This window comes from Capsicum annuum, chromosome 3, assembly GCF_002878395.1.
Source record: "Capsicum annuum cultivar UCD-10X-F1 chromosome 3, UCD10Xv1.1, whole genome shotgun sequence".
Taxonomy (NCBI): domain Eukaryota; kingdom Viridiplantae; phylum Streptophyta; class Magnoliopsida; order Solanales; family Solanaceae; genus Capsicum; species Capsicum annuum.
The window spans coordinates 118,321,763-118,341,224 of NC_061113.1; the positions used below are offsets into that span (position 1 = coordinate 118,321,763).

The following is a 19,462-nucleotide window of genomic DNA, read 5'->3' on the forward strand; positions in this document are numbered from 1 at the left end:
ATATTTGATGGTTTACACATATGGGTGCTTGGTTATTGTGGTTTAACAAATGGCTGATGGGTAACCCTAAACTTGATGGTTTTTACCTTGATTTCTGCCTTGATAAGAGTATGCCCTCAAAATGTATGTGAAAATGCCTAAAAGAATAAACTAGTTTCATGTCAATGATGTTTTGAATTAAGGAATTGACCTAATAAATATGAATGGTTGGTAAATGATTTTGTGAAGGCCTTGTTGGACGTGTAATGATCTAAATGGAAACCTTGGTGGTTCAAATTGTTAAATAGGTTTGAGTCCCTAAGTATTAACTTGATTTATGTCTTTGTTAGACAATGGGTTTGATTTCCTAAACTTTGGATTGAACAAGTGTCTTTGTTAGATGATGGGTTCAAGTCCCAAAGTCAAATGAATTCATAGTTGATTGATAATAGTAATGGCATATGGTATACTTACAAGGAGTGTTGGTATGTCGATACCAATGAGGTATCTTTGGTTGAGTAATTGGCTTAACGGTTATATATATGAAAGGATGGTTTTAAACTGGGCTTAATAGCAGGTTGTGTAGCCGAGCTATGAAAGTGGAGTCCGAAGGACTAACACTGGAAATCGCACTAGCCGGTACGGGTATCTTATGACCAGGTGGTTTGATTCCCCCCAATAAATATATGAAAGGGAGGTTTGAGTCCCCTTACTACATGTATTGGTGCTTAAGTCACCTTAATTATGTTGGGAGGTTCGATTCCCCCATAAAGGTATATACGGATATGGATATTCTCTGGTTTGTACGGCTATACGCACTGGGCCCTTCCATCTAGGAAAGAGTTGTGCCCATATATCCCATGGTTGCCTTATTCTATGATGGTCATGCTACACAGCCTAGGTTATTTCAACTTTTATGTTAATCTTATTCCCTATCCCGACATGGTATAAATATATATGTATATGTTGTATTGCATTGGAATGTCCATTGATTGATTAATTGGTTTTGAATTGTTGGCACTATTTTATCCTTATGCTTGAGTTACATTATGGCACTCCAACTGCTAACTATTTTTGATGTTGTATCCCCATGCGATACAGGTGTTGGTTATACTACACCTCTTACTCAGTAATCGAACTTCGGGAACAACTTGTGTTGACTTTAAGTGGTGAGCTTCCATACTTCGAAAGGCTTCATTTTTAGTTTTAGTTTCTTATATTTTTATTGGTTAGTCTTACACATTAGTTTTGGCTATGGTCGGGGGCATGTCCCGATAGAATGTTGTTTTGATTTCGAATAGAGGCTTTGTGAGACTACTATGGGTTAGTATGGGCGGTGTCAGCAGTGGTGTCAACCTTGGCATTAGTATTGGCATTGGGGTTGATACCGTATGACTTTATTTGATTTTTGATTGTTCTATTTTATTATGGTATGGATATGGACTTGGTTATCATTTCGGTTTTGGTTATGGTTGTTGGTTGACATTGAATGGTTAGACTTGTTTAGGTTGGCCATGGTCTTGGACTTATCCCAAAATCTTTTTGTTGTTAATCACCTTATCTTGTTATATGTTTAAAATTTATCTGACTCAAGGTATATGTTAGATGGTTGGATTAGGTAGCGGGGCGATCGTCAGTCCTTGTTAGGCTTGAGATGCCCATTACGACAAGGCCCTAGTTCGGGTCGTGTCACAAATATATCTTACTTTAGAACAATTGGTTGCAAATGTTTTATTCATAATAATAGAAAAGACATTCTGGGAAATTTGATGCAAAAAGTGATGCGGGAATCTTCTTAGGTTATTCTCACCACAGCAAAGCTTATAAGGTCTTAAATAAAAGAACAAACTATGCTGAAGAAAGTGTGCATGTTATTTTTTATGAATCTTATGTTGAGACTAACATGCAGAAAGAAAGTGAAACTAAAGAATAGGCATAAGAATAGGTTGTACACCTTAGTTCATCTGTAGAACAGCCTGGAGGAACATTGATAGAGAAACTGAACTAGGAGGAACATTGACAGGGGGAACTGAATCACTAACAAATCCAGCTCAAAACATTTACTTTAAGCCAAGCAATTCACAAGGGTTGATTCTAAACGAATACAAGTATCGAGGATCTCATTCCATGAAGAATATCCTAACTGATCTTACATCTAGGATCATCACTAGATCAGGATTGAAGAAATTTTGTGCTTTCAAATCCTTTCTATCAGTCATTGAACCAAAAAAGGTGAATAAAGTAATTCTTACTGCAAATTGGACCATTGCCATGCAAGAAGAACTTAACCAGTTTGAAAAGAGCAAAGTTTGGCATCTAGTTCCACCTTCAAAATACAAAACTGTAACTGAAAAAAGTGAGTGTACAGAAACAGAGCAGATGGACATGGAACAACTACAAGGAACAAGGATAGGCTGATGGTACAAGGATATAATTAGGAGGAATACATAGACTATGATGAGACTTTTGCTCCTTTGGCAAGACTTGAAGCAATCAGACTTCTTGTAGTTTTTGCTGCCTACAAGAAATTTACTCTTTAATGGATATTAAGAGTGCATTCCTAAATGGCTATCTCAAGGAGAAATTATATGTGAAACAACACCCTGGATTTGAAAGTGACGAATTTTTGGACCATGTGTACAAGCTTGATAAGGCTTTTTATGGACTAAAACAAGCTCCAAGGGCTTGGTATGAAAGATTGTCGAAATTTCTTTTGAAGCATGGACACACCAGAGGTAAAATTGGCAATACTCTTTTCTTAAAGACTAATGGGAAGGACTTGTTGATTGTGCAGGTTTATGTAGATGACATCAATTTGGATCTATAAATATCAACACGACTCATGACTTTTGCAAAGTCATGGGTAGTGAATTTGAGATAAGTATGATGGGAGAACTATTTTTTTCTTAGGACTACAAATCAAACAAACAGCCGCTGGAATAATAATTCATCAACAAAAATATGTATAGTTCTCAAAAGGTTCTCTGTGAAAGAAGTAAAGGAGATAAGCACTCATATTACCACTGCTACAAAATTGGATATTCATCTGTGGAACACAAGCTATATAGAGGCATGATTAGGTCACTCTTGTATCTTACAGCTAGTAGACCTGATATTGTCTTTAGTATGGGCCTATGTGAAATATTCCAAGAAGATCCAAAGTAATCCCACCTCAAATCTATTAAGAGAATCTTAAGATATCTCACGGGAACTACTGATCTTGGTCTTTGGTATCCAAAAGGAAGAAACTTCAAGTTGGTGGGATATGCTGATGCTGATTATGCATGTTATCTAGTGGACAGAAAAAGCACCATATGTATGGCATACTTTCTTGGATCATGTCTGGTCTACTGGTCCACTAAGAAGGAAAATTCTATAGCCTTGTCCACTACTGAGGCTGAATATGTTGCTTCTGGATCATGTGGTGCTCAATCGTTGTGGATTAAACAATAATTAAAGGATTTTGGAATGGATGTTGGATGTGTTCCTATCTTTTGTGACAATACTTGTGCCATTAATATTGCAAAAAATCATGTGCAACATAAAAGAACTAAACATATTGATATAAGACATCACTTCCTTAAGGATAATGTTGAAAAAAGTCATATTTCACTTATATTTTGTTCCACTGAGGAACAAATTATTGATATCTTTACTAAAAGACTAAGTAGAGAACATTTTGAAAAGAATAGGTTAGACTTGGGGATGATTAAGATAGCATAATCTACCTTCAATGATTGGATAGAAAAGAGTCCTCTTACATATCTAAATCTTGGCTACTCATTTCTATCTTAAATATTTAGTTGTGTGTTCCCAGTTCTAGTCTAATGATAATTTAATAAATCCATGTGTTTAGTTATGCAGGATTTGAGGAAGCTAAAGCACTGGAGCTCATGGATAATACAAGGTATGATTTAGTTCAAGTCATTAATTGAGTAAGTATTTTGGAACATCTAGGCACTTGTGTTTCATAGATTTAAAAAACCCAAGAGTACCCTTCTCTGCACTATTGCCTCCTTCTATAAGTTTCACTTTTTTTCTTACTCAATTACTCCTGACACACCCATCTAATCCTACATACTTTATCTTTTTTTCGCATTTAAATTCAATTCATCTTTTCCTCTATATAAATCCTCATTCATCCAATAATTTTTATCATCTCTCTCTCTCTCTCTCTCTTAAACTGACCTCACCTATTCCATCTTTTGAAAGTTTTTCAAAAATGGATTCTCAAAAGCCTTCCTCTCACACTCTAGATAACTCTATTACATGCTCACCTACTACAAATTCTCCTACCCTTGAACTCATCATTTATCCTGATATAGAAAAACTCCTCAAATTTCCTCCTCTATTGCCTTCAAAATGTCAGACTTCAGGGCTTGGAATGAGTTCAAAGCAATGTTTGACTCATTTGATCAAGACCCTCATATAATCGGTCTTATTCCTCAGATCCAGTTTAAGATGTTTTCCCACTTCAAATACTTTATACTGAGATTGAACCCTCCACCCCATCCGCTCCAAAATCCATTCCTAAACTATTTCATTCGTGTCTAGTCAAGTCATCAAGGGCTCATATTTCTATCCCGGAGGATGAACCTGTTTCAGTGCCTTCTCCCTTACCCGCTCTTACTTTAACCCTTCACACGAGAAATTATAAGAGTCAAGAAGAAGCTAATTTGCAGGCAACTCTCCAAGCTAGTAAAAAAAAGCAACTTCCTCTTCCACTCTGCATATTTCACCCCTGATTCTGATCTATTAGTGAGATTTTTTTATTGAGGAAAGGTCACCAAGCATCATATCCCTAAATCCTCTACTCCCAGGCCTCCAAAATCTGTGTCATCACCTATTCTCTCTAAGAAATCCAACCCAAGAAGTTTCTCCAGTAATCCTCCAAATCTAAAGAAACTTCAAAATCCAAGTCCTAGAAGTAAGTCACTCAACCTGTTCCATCTTTTGATTTTGAAGCCACTGAGGATGATGCCCCTCCTTCTATTGAGATTGACACTTTTAAGACTATTGATGCTTGTGTAGAGCATGTTCTTCACTTTTAAAAATAATAATTTATTCGTGGTTGAGTTATCACTGACTATGAAGGGCCTGAGATGACCACACTCTTGGATAGAATTAGATTCCAAGGTTGGTCCACCTTATTTCTCCAAGTAAGAATCAGTACAAATTTGGACTCCCTGAGGTCTATGAATTATATACCAATGGTGTTGCTAAGGGAAATTTCTTCACCACCTCTGTGAAAGGTGTACCGATCCACTTGGTTGCTGAGGATATAACTCGCATTCTTGTTATTAATCTTGGGGTTGGGATCACTATGTAAAGTTTGATTGGCCTTACTTGGATAAGATGGAATTTGTCTTGGCCATCACTAGGAAGTTTTCTAGGAATCCTACTCTGCTTTAATATCAACATGTGCTAAAATATAAAATGTCCACTCTCCACCAACTCTATTCTGATATGGTCCATAAAATAATCATCTCAAAAAAGGCGCATTGAAGCCAATTATTTGGATCTTACCCTGATAAAGCTACTTGACACTAGAGTGAAGATTGATTTGCCTAGCCTCATTATTAAGCACATGCAAATGGTGTTATTAAAAGATGATAAAAAGTCCCATGCTCTTACCAATTGTTTTTGGTTGGCCTAAATTTTTGAAGAATATGTTGTTCCTGTACAAGTTTGGTCTCTCCAAACGACAAATGACATTCTTAGGCAGTTGAACCATGTTGCACTACCTATTTCAATGAGACAAGATGATACTTTCATGTAAAGGCTGAGAAATAAGTTGGCAGGTACCTTAGCTGAGTTAGAGGAAACTCAAGCCACCAATGCTCAAGAAAAGGATATTCTTCAGGATAGGATCCTTACATTGGAAGCTGCTCTTGCCAGGGAAAAGGCTGAAAATACAGAGGCACAGCTTCTTGTACCTATTCCATCGACGTCTTTAGTCCCACCCTCTTAGTTTCATAGGATCCTATCTTTTTAAGTTTTCTTTTGTTCAGTGCCTAGATGGTTTCTTATGCTACTTTTTGGTGTTTTCTTGTAGATCATAATTTGCTATATTAATGAAATCCTCTTTTACCTATGTTTAATCTTCTGTTGTCTTGACTACTGTATTGTTTCATTACTTTGTTTTTATTCTGATTGTTTTGGTGATGGCCTCAGTTGCCATAATTTATTTAGCATTGCACTTTATGATTTACTTATGTTGTCTCCATACTTTTTTATAATGCCAAAAGGGGGAAGACTCGAGCTGTGCAATATTCATAACTCATAACTAACATGTTTCTTTCTAAAGTACTCTTGACTTAGTATCTATGAGAAAAGTTAGCAATTTCACAATGGCAAAAGGTTTGTCATCACCAAAAAGAGAGAATTTATTAGAGTGTATGGTGTTTTAGTGATTGACATGATAGTTGAAACATGTTAGTTGAAATAGTCACTGATATGCAGAGTTAAGGTGATATAAGCCCATTGATATATAAAGACAAAAGCACTTGGGTTTAGAAATGGATAAGCTGATGCAGTTGATAAACTCAAAGTATTGATCACGTGGGTTAAAGAAGAATTTGAGTTGGATTACAACACTTGAGGATAAGGTTGGTTGAGCCAAAGTAGGAGTTCCACTTGAAAAGGGAGTTTCAGTTCACAACAAACTCTAAAGAGTTGAGAGCTTTACTCAAGACAGAAGACTTATCTGTTAAAGGACTCTTTGAAGAGTTGTTATTAAATAGAGGGAGTGACTCACATAGTCACTTACGCACTTACAAAAGACAAAGATAATTAGAAAATTCACTGAGCAATTTCAAAGCTTAAAGAAACACGTAGTTGAATCTGTTGCTACTACTTAGAAGATAAGGTGTATTAAATTCTATGTATGTAATTCTAGTCTCAGTGAAGTATAAACTGAGTTAGGATCACTGTCTTTAAGTTAGGGAACACGAAGACTTGAGAATACATACCTTGGGTGATTTTTGTGTTTTGTAGAAGTATGAATTAGAGTTTATAATTCCTAGATTATAGAAATCTTGTAATTTGTTGTTTGCCGAGGCTCAAAGTTGATTAGTGAAGTTTGGGGTAAAATCCTGTAGAGGTACAAGTCATAATTTTTTACATCTTTTTGAGTCGGGTGTTTTCCACGTGAAATTATTATCTCATCTACTTACTGCTTTAGCTCTATTGAAACACAATAGGCAACCTGTTTCATTAATAGGAAACTATTAAGCTATAATAAGTAAATCAGTAGGTTTAATACTCTATCATTAACAAAATCATCTTCATAATGCTTGTTAACCAAGAGACCAAGAATTATATTTTACCAATATGTTTTCCCCCAAAATATTTACAAATGCATGGACAAAAATGCATGATTTAAGAAAGAAAGAAAGAAAGAAAATATGGAGTATCTATTTAATAGGCAGATGGGGTTAGAGATGGACCTCAAATTTAGCATATTCTCAATGCAACTACAAGTTTTCAACAAAAATTTGAAACAAAAATTAGATGAATAATTAGATTCAGAACCGAAATCTAAGCCCCAAGTCTTTAAATCGAGTCACGACTTGGGAAATTGATGTCGTACTAGTTAGGGTCTCTTTGCTGGTGGAATTTCCCAGCGAGATCGAGACAGGGGGAGTTGGAGATTGTGCGGTAATTAGAGTTTAGGTGGAGAGGGTCGGTGGATGCTATTTTGGATTTTAATGGTGATGAAGGTTTTGTTAATAAAGAGAAATATGGAGAAGTTAATTTAGTTTAATCGCTTAATTAAAAAAAGCATGACCACCACACACCTAAAATTAGATCAAGATTGAAGATAAAATCGGTCAAAATGATCCATTTACAATGATCTATATAACTTTTGTGGGGTAATAAGTCGCCCGTAAAGTTAAATTGTCTTTTAAAAAATTTGAGATAACTTTGATGGTCACTTTATGTCTTTTCTCGCATACAAGTGATACTTGTTAATATACAATACAAATGATAAATTTAACATACAAATAGATACATTCGATTGAATAACACATTGTATATTTGTATATTTCCGACTCAAACAAATACAATTAATCCATGTACTTATTTGTTTGTAAATACAAATACTAATTGTGCATATTCATAATTAAATTATTCAAATACAAGTAATAAATTTATTTAAAATATAATATGATACAAATAAATATAAAATATAAAAGACATATAAAATATAAAATACAACAATAATAATAATAATAATAATAATAAAGGAGAGAAAAAATAAAAACAAAAAAAGGAGGAAAACGACCAAAAAAAGAAAATAACAAAAGTCTGTAGAAAAATGAAATAAAAATAAAAAATGAAAAAATAGAAAATAAAAATATAAAAATGAGCAAAAAGTGTAAAAAATGAAAAAAAAAAAAAAAAAAAAGGAAAAAGAGAAATAGTAGATAAAGAAAGAGAGAAACTAAAGAAGAAAATTATGAATTGTATTTAATTAATCAAAATTCCATGAATTATAATTAATTGAAATTAAAACTAAATAAAATAGTTAATAACTTCTATTTTATGAAGCACGTAGTTATCACATTTTAAAAAGGTGACTACATATCTCCCCAAATTCCTTGCTGATTGATTTAGGGGGAAGGACAAAAATAACACCTAAAATAAAATAATTCTATAAAATTAGCACCTAAATTTGTAATACCCGTAAATAGCCACTCGCGAGTCACGTTATAAACCCACTAAATAGTCTCTCCTCACTCGCGTATGATTAACTGCATATAACGGGAAAATACAAGAAAAATTCAAATTATAACTTTACCTTCTTTCCTTTTCAGTCACAAATTCCTTTCCCTTCAAACACCTAATTCTCCGTTCATTATCTTTTCTGATACTCATCTTTACCTTTTACATTCCACAGCCTTCTGTATAAATTTCTAAAAATTTGCTCAAAATTGATACAAAAAAATGGGTACAACTTCTATTTCAGTACCAATAATGATCAAATATGGAGGTGAATGGATATCTGAGGTTGAATTTCAGAATTTCATCATCAATGGAGTTTTGTTCGATTCTGCCTTTACTTACGATGTACTTATTGTTGAATTGTATAAACAGTTGAATATAGATTCAACTAAAGGTTTACTGGATATCAAATACATTGTCACAGCCGGATCTATGCCTATATACAATGACATGAGTGTCAAATTGTATATGCAGATGAAGAAAAAAAGTCTCAATATCAATGAGTATCCATTATGTATAACACTCATCCTTGTCGAATTTCCAGATGGTGAATTATAAGATCCTATACAGATTGCCGAAGCAAATCACTTTCCTGCCATTGAAGATGATTTCTCTGAGGAATATTTGGAAGATAAGCCAAAGCCTATCATAATGGATCCTCTTTATAGGAATATTGAAGAAGGGCAACTATATTGGGATAAAAATACAATAACTAGCGTTATGAAGCATCATGCAATCCGACATAGATTTCAATTTAAGGTTAAAAGATCATCAACATCAAGGTATGAGTCTACACAAAAGCAGTATCGATTTAACATATATAGTATTATGTGGTATATGTACTATCTGAATGTGGTATTAAACTGTATCAAACTAGTATATAATAGTATCAATTGAGTATCAATGTGGTTTTTATGTGGTCTATGTACTTTCTAAATGTGGTATTAAATTGTATCAATCTAGTATAAAATAGTATCAATTGAGTATCAATGTGGTTTTTATGTGGTATATGTACTGTTTGAATGTGGTATTAAACTGTATCAAACTAGTATATAATAGTATCAATTGAGTATCAATGTGTTTTTTATATGGTATATGTATTGTCTGAATATGGTATTAAACTTTATCAAACTAGTATAAAATAGTATCAATTGAGTATCAATGTGGTTTTTATGTGGCATAAGTACTTTCTAAATGTGGTATTAAACTATTTCAATCTAGTATAAAATAGTATCAATTGAGTATCAATATGGTTTTATGTGGTATATGTATTGTCTAAATGTGGTATTAAACTATATCAAACTAGTATATAATAGTATCAATTGAGTATCAATGTGGTTTTTATGTGGTATATGTACTGTCTGAATGTGGTATTAAACTGTATCAAACTAGTATAAAATGGTATCAATTAAGTATCAATATAGTTTTTATGTGGTATATGTACTGTCTAAATGTGGTATTAAACTGTATCAAACTAGTGTATAATAGTATCAATTGAGTATCAATGTGGTTTTTATGTGGTATATGTACTTTCTGAATGTGGTATTAAACAATATCAAACTAGTATAAAATAGTATCAATTGAGTATCAATGTGCTTTTTATTTGGTATATATACTATATATATAGTATAAAAGTGTATAAATCTGGTATAAATTAGTACCATTTGGTTATTGATATTGCATATGCAACGATGTGAGTTGTCTGTTATGTAATCGACTAAAATTCAACAATCCTTTTTATTTCTCATCAAATAAATGACCTTTTTAAATCTTATTTGCAAGTAAGAAACCTACATTATCTCTTGATAAAAGACTTCTTTTCTAGTAAGAAAATAGAATGCATCAACAACTTTGAATCAACAAGGTCAAAAATGGATTTGCCCTACTTACTGCTTGTGATACCTTTGTGGAGTTTTATCTACAGAGGGATTAAAATGATAGATGTTGGGTGGGTTACTGAGGATTTCATTTCTAATAAGGACGTAATGGATCATCATGTATGGATAAAAAGGTACAACATTGGTTTTTGCCCATTGATCGACTAAGGTTTGATTGGTAGCAATGTTGTTAGTGAGTTCATTTGGGACCATAACTGAAACTTGAAGGTCAGTGCCTTTAAAAGCTTTAAGGAGATCTGGATTTGCATCATAAATTATGAATCTTTTGCCTTTGAAACCTTTGATTAAGTCAACTGATTTTGTTGGTATAGTAAAGCTATTCCTAAGTTGTATGTAGCATATTCCAACCTCAGATGAGATTTCTGCACCTAAAATTTACAAGTAGTAGAACTGACTGAGTTACTGTAAGTAAAATGTTTAAATAGAACTGACATTGTTTTGTATAAATGTATTAATACAGATACTATCTGCAATGTGTGAATGAAAAATGTCAATGGACTTTTTGATCTTCAAGTCAAAAATAGTCAAAGGTCTTCATGGTGATAAGATTCTTTGATGTTCACACCTACGCAATTGCAGATAGAATGCTTTCACAACGTCATGCTACTTCATTGACCATTGTTGAAATGGTAAAAAACAAATATCTAAATCTAAAATCATCATTCACTTTCGCAGAGATCATGGATGAAATGAGGGACAGTCATGGGATCAGAATAAACTACAAAAAGGTATACAGAGCAAAAGAAAAGTCAATTGAACTAGTCAAAGGTTCCCTGCATGAATCATATGCCAATCTGCCAGCTTACTTGTATATGATAAATACAATCAATCCAAGTTCGTATACAAGGCTACACAAGACAGAGGACAATCACTTTCTGTATGCTTTTGTCGCATTGAATGCATCCATTAAAGGATGGGATAATTGCATGCCAACAATAGTTGTTGATGGTACTTTCCTTAAATCAGCGTACCGGGGGACCATGTTGTGTGCTAGCGTGCTTGATGCAGTAGGTCAGTTTAATAATATTTTTTCAGATACAATAGTACTTCCTTAAAAGAAGTAGAAATTTAGCTTTTTAACACAATTACAAAGTTCAAAAGCTTAATATGCTTTATTCATACTAGTCTAAGATGTTTTACTTTTTTCACTTGCATAATTAGGGAAAATTCTACCATTAGCATATTTTATTGTGGATTCTGAAAATGGTGCTTCATGGGAGTAGTTTTTTAGTATGTTTAAAATAGCATATGGTGAAAGATAAAATATGTCCATAGTATTTGATCGGCATGAAAGTATATTAAAGGTTGCTGCAAAGGTATATCCAAATACATCTCATTGTATATGCATCTATCACATATGGAACAACATCAAAGGAAAATTCAAGAGGAATCAGAAGGAGCTAAAGGGAATCTTTTTTGCAATGGCTCATACTTACGTGAAGGTAAATTTTGATCAACTAATGGAAGATGCAGAAAAAAGTCGATGAGAGGCCGAGGCCTTACCTGTTTGAAATTGGCTATGAAAAATGGTCCATAGCATATTCAAATGCCCATAGATTAATAGTGATGACTTTGAATATTACAGAGTCACTGAATTCAACAAATAGAGAGGCAAGAGAACTTCCAATAAAGAAGCTGCTATAATTCATGATGGATTTAGTAATGAAATGGAATAATGGAAACAGAATGAATCCACAGGCAACATTTACTGAATTGGGAAATAAGTACAACACAATAATGAGGGAAAATCTTTTTTTATCAGATAAAATGAAGGTAAAGAAACTGTATTGTTATTTGTATTTCATACTGACTAATAATTATTGTGGTATGGTATAATTGCTTAATGTTTTGTTATATATTACAGGTAATGTCTTCTACCAGTCATGTGTATGTTGTGATTGATGAAATTCAAAAGCAAAGCATTGTGTGTATGCATGAAAAAAAGATGTAGTTGCCTACAATTTCAGGTTGATGGAATCCCAGTCCTCATGCTATGGCTGTATTGAGTAACACTCATATGAATGTACAATCCTACTGTGCAGCTTATTACACAAAAGAAAACTATTTGAAAGCCTATGAATTTCCAGTTATTCGACTTCCTGATGAATCAATATGGCACATTCCAACAAAAGTATTGGATATCATAGTACTACCACCAATCTGGAAGCCGAGACCAGGTAGACCAAAGAATAGCAATCGAGGCAAAGGCATTATGGACTACATGTCTGCACAGAAATTATTATATGGACGGTGTGAAAAGGGTGGACACAATCAAAGAACCTGCGCAAATGCCCCAACAAGAATTTAACAAGACTTTCTTATAGTTCCTCTTTTCTTTTTTCAAATAGGCCAGTTCATTCTAGATTGCAAAACAAATTACATGAATTGATTTCATATTTTAAGCTGAAATGAGAAAAATTGTCTACTTTTACATGAAATGTAATAGATAATGCCTAAGATTTTACATTTTAAGCTTCCTAGTTTGATTGCTAATGAAATATTTTGACATTATATGGATTTTAAATTTTACTTTTCATTGTCTTTATGATATCTTTTTGATGAATTTATTTAGCATTCTGTTGTTGTACTTGCAAAGTCTATATAAATATTTGAGTTCATACATTATTCCCAAAAGGAGTTTCTTTGTATATAGTTTGAACATATCAATTTATTTCAGAAAATTGAGTATCAATGTAATTTTTTATGTAGTATAGGTACTTTCTGAATGTGGTATTAAACTGTATCAATCTAGTATAAAATTATCCAATAATGTGTTGTTGGGAGATGAATTGTTCAATAATCTTTGATTCTTGACAGTGTATGTTTCTGAAATGAGAAAGTTGGGTCTGCTCGAGGTCCCTCTTTATCGAACGTTTGTCTTGGATGAGCTTCGAGAGGCCACAAATAACTTTGATATATCAAATCTAATTGGTGCAAGCTCTAGTGGGCAGGTATTATGCATTTCCTTACTGAATACCGTAAGACCATTTGAACAATGTTAATTCACATGTACTATTTTGTAATTCATTCCTCAGTTCTCTTGCATCTATTGTGAGTACTGATTGTGCTTTTTTGCATCCTGAATAATAGATTTACAACGGAAGACTTACAGATGGTGTTGTGGTTGATATAAGAAGCATAAGAATAAGAAAGACGCAGAGCGTCCAGTCCTACACTAATCAACTAGGGCGTATTTCAAAGATCAGATACTACCATTTAGTTAGTACTATTAGACACTGCTTTGAATGCAATCAAGATGACTCGAGTATAAGCCAGATATATTTAGTCTTGAAAATTGTATATCTAGTGTTCTATCATTGTACTTGCAAAGTCTATATAAACATGTGAGTCTATACATTATTCCCAAAAGGAGTTTCTTTGTATATAGTTTGAAACTAAATGCTCTAACTCGTTCCTACCGTGCTTCAAGAACACCTTATTATAACGTCACACACATAAATTTTAGAGGTGTCCGGATGATCAATTTGTAAGTTGTAGAGTGTACTAACACAATGGAGACGAGTGTACTGACATATAGCTGATTCCAACTTGTTTGGGTCTAAGACGTTGTTGTTGTAGATAATAGCTCGATCACGATGAAGTCTACTTCAAGAACACGAAGCAAAATAATATCTAATATAATCTAGGCATAATACATAACCAGACGCTTAAACTTGACCTCAGTTTCAACTAGCAACTAAGCAAAATAACATCGCAACTTGGTTTTAACTAGAAACTAAATGCTCTAACTCGTACCTGCTGCTTCATGGACACCTTATGATAACGTCACACATAAATTTTAGACGTGTCCAGATAGCTGACAAATTAAGGTGTCTGGATGTGCATAGTCTAAGTTAGAGTGTTTAGTTGCCAGTTGAAGCCGATTAAACCGTTATCTATATAGTATGCCTATAACTTACACTTTAGTTTCTGGGATACCGTCATCTGGGATAAAAAGAACTATGAGATAACATGGCAATCGAAGTAGAATCACCTAGTTTAAACGAGTACTTCTCCCAAGGATCATGAAGTTCTATGGTTTTCTCATCCATGAATGGCGGAGTAGTTGGTGAAGGTAACTCTTCCTTTTTCTTGACAAACATCTGTAATACCTTAGACATGGATGGCCATAACGTTGGGATCTTTTGAGTGCATAAAATTCCAACATGTAATACTTTCGTAACCTTATTTTTCATATTGATGGTGTAGCTGTTCTACAACATTAAGTTCGGATTGAATATTTCCTTTACTGTCCTGCGTTGAAAGTGCTCCCACGCCTGTTAAGTTTATCGAATAAAGTTAAGATCTATGGACAAGAATGTTTTTCAAAATTTAGTTCAAGAGAGAAGTGACTGATCGATTAGAACTTAAAGAGGAAACTAAGCTGACTGTATATACAACGTTGTTTCTCTGGTTACTTTGTCTTCCAGTAACAATCTCAAGTAGAAGAACTCTAAAGGTGTAAACGTCTTTCTTTTCCATTAACTGACCATGTGCTAAGCATTCTGGTGCCATAAATTCTCTGTATATAAAGTGTAAATAATCCATTATTGCACCAGATTGATCTTTACGCAAAAAAATAAGAAAATACGATGAAGAAATACTAACAATGTGTTGGCAATGGCAGTGCTTATGTGACTCTTGTCTTCTTGGAATGACCTAGCTAACCCAAAATCAGCAATCTTTGCACGGAACCTTGAGTCCAACAAGATATTGCTTGCTTTGATATCTCTGTGAATTATTTGAGTCTTTGTGTTCTCGTGAAGGTATATCAATCCTTCTGTCGTTCCTATAATTATCTCGAATCTTCTCAGCCAGTTTAGATCTTTACCTTTGATAGGGTCTGTCAGGTTATGTAAAAACAAACTATTAACTTATTTGGATTGAGGCGCAGCTGTTCTTGTTGCAGCGAAGAACGGTTACTTACCAAAGATAAAGCGATCAAGACTTTGGTTAGGGAGGAACTCGTATACAAGAAGACTTTTCGGTCCTAAGCAGCTGCAACCTAATAACCTTGTCAAATTCTTGTGCTCAACGCTACTGACTATGTTAACCTCATTATAAAAATCTATCACTCTATGTGAGTTGTTGTAGAACAGCCTTTTGACAGCCATCTCTCTACCATCTGCCAAACGACCCTGCAATAAATCATTCATCGTTATGAATTCAAACACATGATTGCACTACATTCAGCCATTGCGTACCTTATATACCATGCCAAATCCATCTTTCCCGAGCTTGTTGACCTTATCAAATAACCCCGTGGCTTTAACAAGTATCGAATACTTGAAGTTCAAGTTGATGTCATGAAGGATCTCCACTAGTTTCTCAGCATTATTTGCACCTAACAAGATCGAATTTCCCAGGAAAAAAAGCACGAGTAAGCCATAACGCCAGTTAATACTCTAAACTTGCCTTCGGTACAGTTGTGTGTGCATATCGTAAGGTATATCTATTCATCATCGATATTCCAATGACTTCTCTAACTGATTTTGGCACAAAAGTATTTACCTTTTCTCTTTTTCTAGATTTGTTTGTTCTCCCAGACACCAACACCAATGAAAGCACCTACTCCCAAAACGATAATGGAACTAACAACAATGACAATGACTACAACTTTTCCTGCAATATGGTGATTTGAAATTACATATTCAATCGATAAATCACAGGCAAACAAGGACTAAAAAAAAGCGGGAAGTACCTCTTGATGACGAGCCTCCATTGGTTAAAATAGCATTGAGAAAATTCGTATCAGAATACCTCATGACGCATCCAATGTATAGAGCTCTACCTTCTGACCAAGGTAAGCATCCCAACATAGAGGCAGATGCATTTTGCAAACATGTTGTACAGGAGTTTGTGCCTAACATATTCTAGTAATCAGCGAGGATGTAAGCTGTATTATTAGAAGAACCAGGCACTGACACTTAAGCATGCGCGGATCTATTATTACTCAGTACGTTTGCTACTGCTTGCTAAACAGCTCACCTAGCATTCTGTGGGAATAATGTACTCTTTGTGGTCATGTTTCCGCATCCATGCCTGTCCTATCCTCTGGACCTAAATACTGGTCATAAAAAGTGTAATTCTCCTTCACATAAAGTACCTATCAAGATAAATTCACCCTCTGTTATAAGGGAAGCACTGGGGCAGAATCATTCGCGCTTCAGCGTAGTACAAAAAATAGTCGAGTAAGGAAAGATCACCATAGCATTGGGCAAGTCCATAGTTAGCGTCTGGTCTAGTACCCGTAACTGCAACTCCATATTCTCTAGTTTTTGTTTGTTGGCTTATAGTGTCCATAACTCCAACAAAATTTGGGACGAAAGTCATCGTATTAAGCTCGAGTTGAGTTCCACATGTGATCTTGACTGTCTGAGATCTTGGTTTAGCCACTGATGTATTTGGTAGAAGTAGAACTAACATAATAACAAAGACACTACATAAAATTGAAGAGGATGGTATCTCCATTTTGCTAGATGAACTGTACAACATAGAAAACATTGTGAGAGGACTATGTGTAGACACCCAATTTCATCCCTCCCTGATATCATTTTTACCTATTGCTTACCTTATCCTACCGTGTACCCTCACCCGTGTGATAATCCCTCCACAAAATGACAAAAATAACAACCCCCTAACTAATTTTGTTTTATCCTAATATTCTAACAACCCACCCAATTATAAAACAACACCTACCTACCCTATCCTAACGAACTATACCCCCACCTACCCTACCCCAATACCCACCCATGTGACCCTCACAATAAAAAACACATACATACTCTCATAATCTCACAATTTTGGCACTAACAGTAACAAAAAAGAGATACACATCATTCTTTTCCAATGATGGAGACTCTCCTCACAATGGGGGAATATTGATTTTACTCACTGGATGCACACAAAGGAAAGGAGAGCACACGCAGATCTCTAAAAGAGGAAGGGGAATACGCACGAAAGGAGAAGGGACTCTATTTCTTCGAGCTTAACGCTCACTAATTGGCACACACAGATAAACACATCAACATCCTCACAGCATCACAATAATTCACATACACACACACACATAGAGATTAGGGGTAGGAGAGTTTGATTGAAAATAGTGAAGGCAGACGTGTGGGAGTTCGAGAGAGAAGGAATCGATCGGAGGTCGAGTTTTTCGGCTATTCTTCACCGGAAATCACTTCACCCATTCTAATTTCACTCCAAAATTCATTGGAAAACTCAATTAGACCCATCTCCATTGCCGAAACTAAACCAACTACCTAAATCGATCTGAAATCGACCTGTTAGAGTTTATTCCAGCCCATTTGGGTTGAATCCAGTGACAAACTGGTGAACGGGTCTCGTCCGTTTCATTTGTTTCGCAGTTCTCATATTTGATTATTCATCTATTTCTTTGCGAATTTCATTTTTGAATTGGATTCCTAAGATTTTTATTGTGGAGTTGGTTCATAGTTGAGATTGGGGTACCTGTTGAGGTTATTGGATGCGGATTCTACCAAATTTAATTGGAATAATACGTTGATTTCGAAAGCTTCTTCTAAGGTCCAATTTTTCAACTCCTTTTCATTTTACTCAACTTGATAGATTGATGTTGTGATTTGCGTGTTTAGTGATGATTGATAATATATTTTGATCGCATGTTTGAACGTCTATGATTGTCGTGGCTTTGATTGGATGTTTCTATATTGAAGTTGATTTGCTTGATCAAAAAATGAGATTTGAGGGGGTCGGGATTGAAAATTGATAATCAAATAAGTTGAAGGTTGTTTATTTTTGATTCATTACTGTATATTGTCGAATTGGATAATATCATGATAGGTCAAGTGGGTAGGCAATCGTAGGTTCGGGTAGGCAAAATTTAGAAATAAGTGTTTCATTAGATGTTTGAATGTGGAGTATGTGTTGAATGTTTTCTACTTTATCGCATTCGATTCAAATGTATTCATTTAGCCGGGGAATGTCCCGAGGTCTTCTGTATTTATTCACCGGGGAATGCCCCGATGTATCATGTTAGCGAAAAAATGATTGTGATGAAGGCCCACGGAATCAGGTAAGGCATTGGAGCGTAGTCTAGATTAGTTTAGAATAGGATTTATATTTTTCTATTTTTCTATTTTTGGACTGTATAATTGGACTGGACAATACATTTTGGATTGTTTTGTTTTATTTATCGTTTGATTGTTTTGCGTGCTTTTATGTGGTTTATACATTTTGTAGTGTCAAAAATAGTCTATACACTTTACCAAGCGACCGTGGTTGAACCACGGGATCGAGGGGTGCCTATCACCTTCCCCTCGGTCAACAGAATTCCTTAGCCAGAGTCTCTGTTCACAAACCAGTATTAAAGAGTCAAAAACATTTTGAAAAAGGATATCCATGGGTGACTTGGCACACCCGATTTATGCCAAGTGGCGACACTGAGTTTTGATTGTTAAAAATAATCCTTTTTCGAAATAAATTTTTATCTTTTGTCGCATTAATAATTAAAACCTTTCAAACTTTAATAAACAATCTTTTTGGAGTACGCGTAAAGGGGTGTGACAGCTCTGGCGACTCTGCTGGGGAACTCAATGACAAGTTTTCAGAATTCGAGCTATTTTTTGAGTCGTATCGGCTTTGCTTGGCATTACGAGTATAGAAGCATTGTTAGTGGTTATTGTTTGTGTTATTTTCACTTTTGTGCATTTCCGTGCTCTTTGTTTATAGTATTTATCCTATGTGTTACCGCTTTATATCTGTCATCATAAGTCCACCCCCCGGCCTTCTTTCTGCAACAAGTTCGTAGTACACGTGTTGTACGCAACCTCTAGTTGAGTCACCTTTATTTTAGGGGGAGAGCCGTCGGTGTT

General features: G+C 34.7%; 1 pseudogene; it reads right to left on the bottom strand.

The window, feature by feature from the left end:
* Positions 1-14,545: 14,545 nt before the first annotated feature.
* On the bottom strand, positions 14,546-17,078 carry LOC107874141 (annotated as a pseudogene).
* Between the last annotated feature and the right edge of the window lie 2,384 nt (positions 17,079-19,462).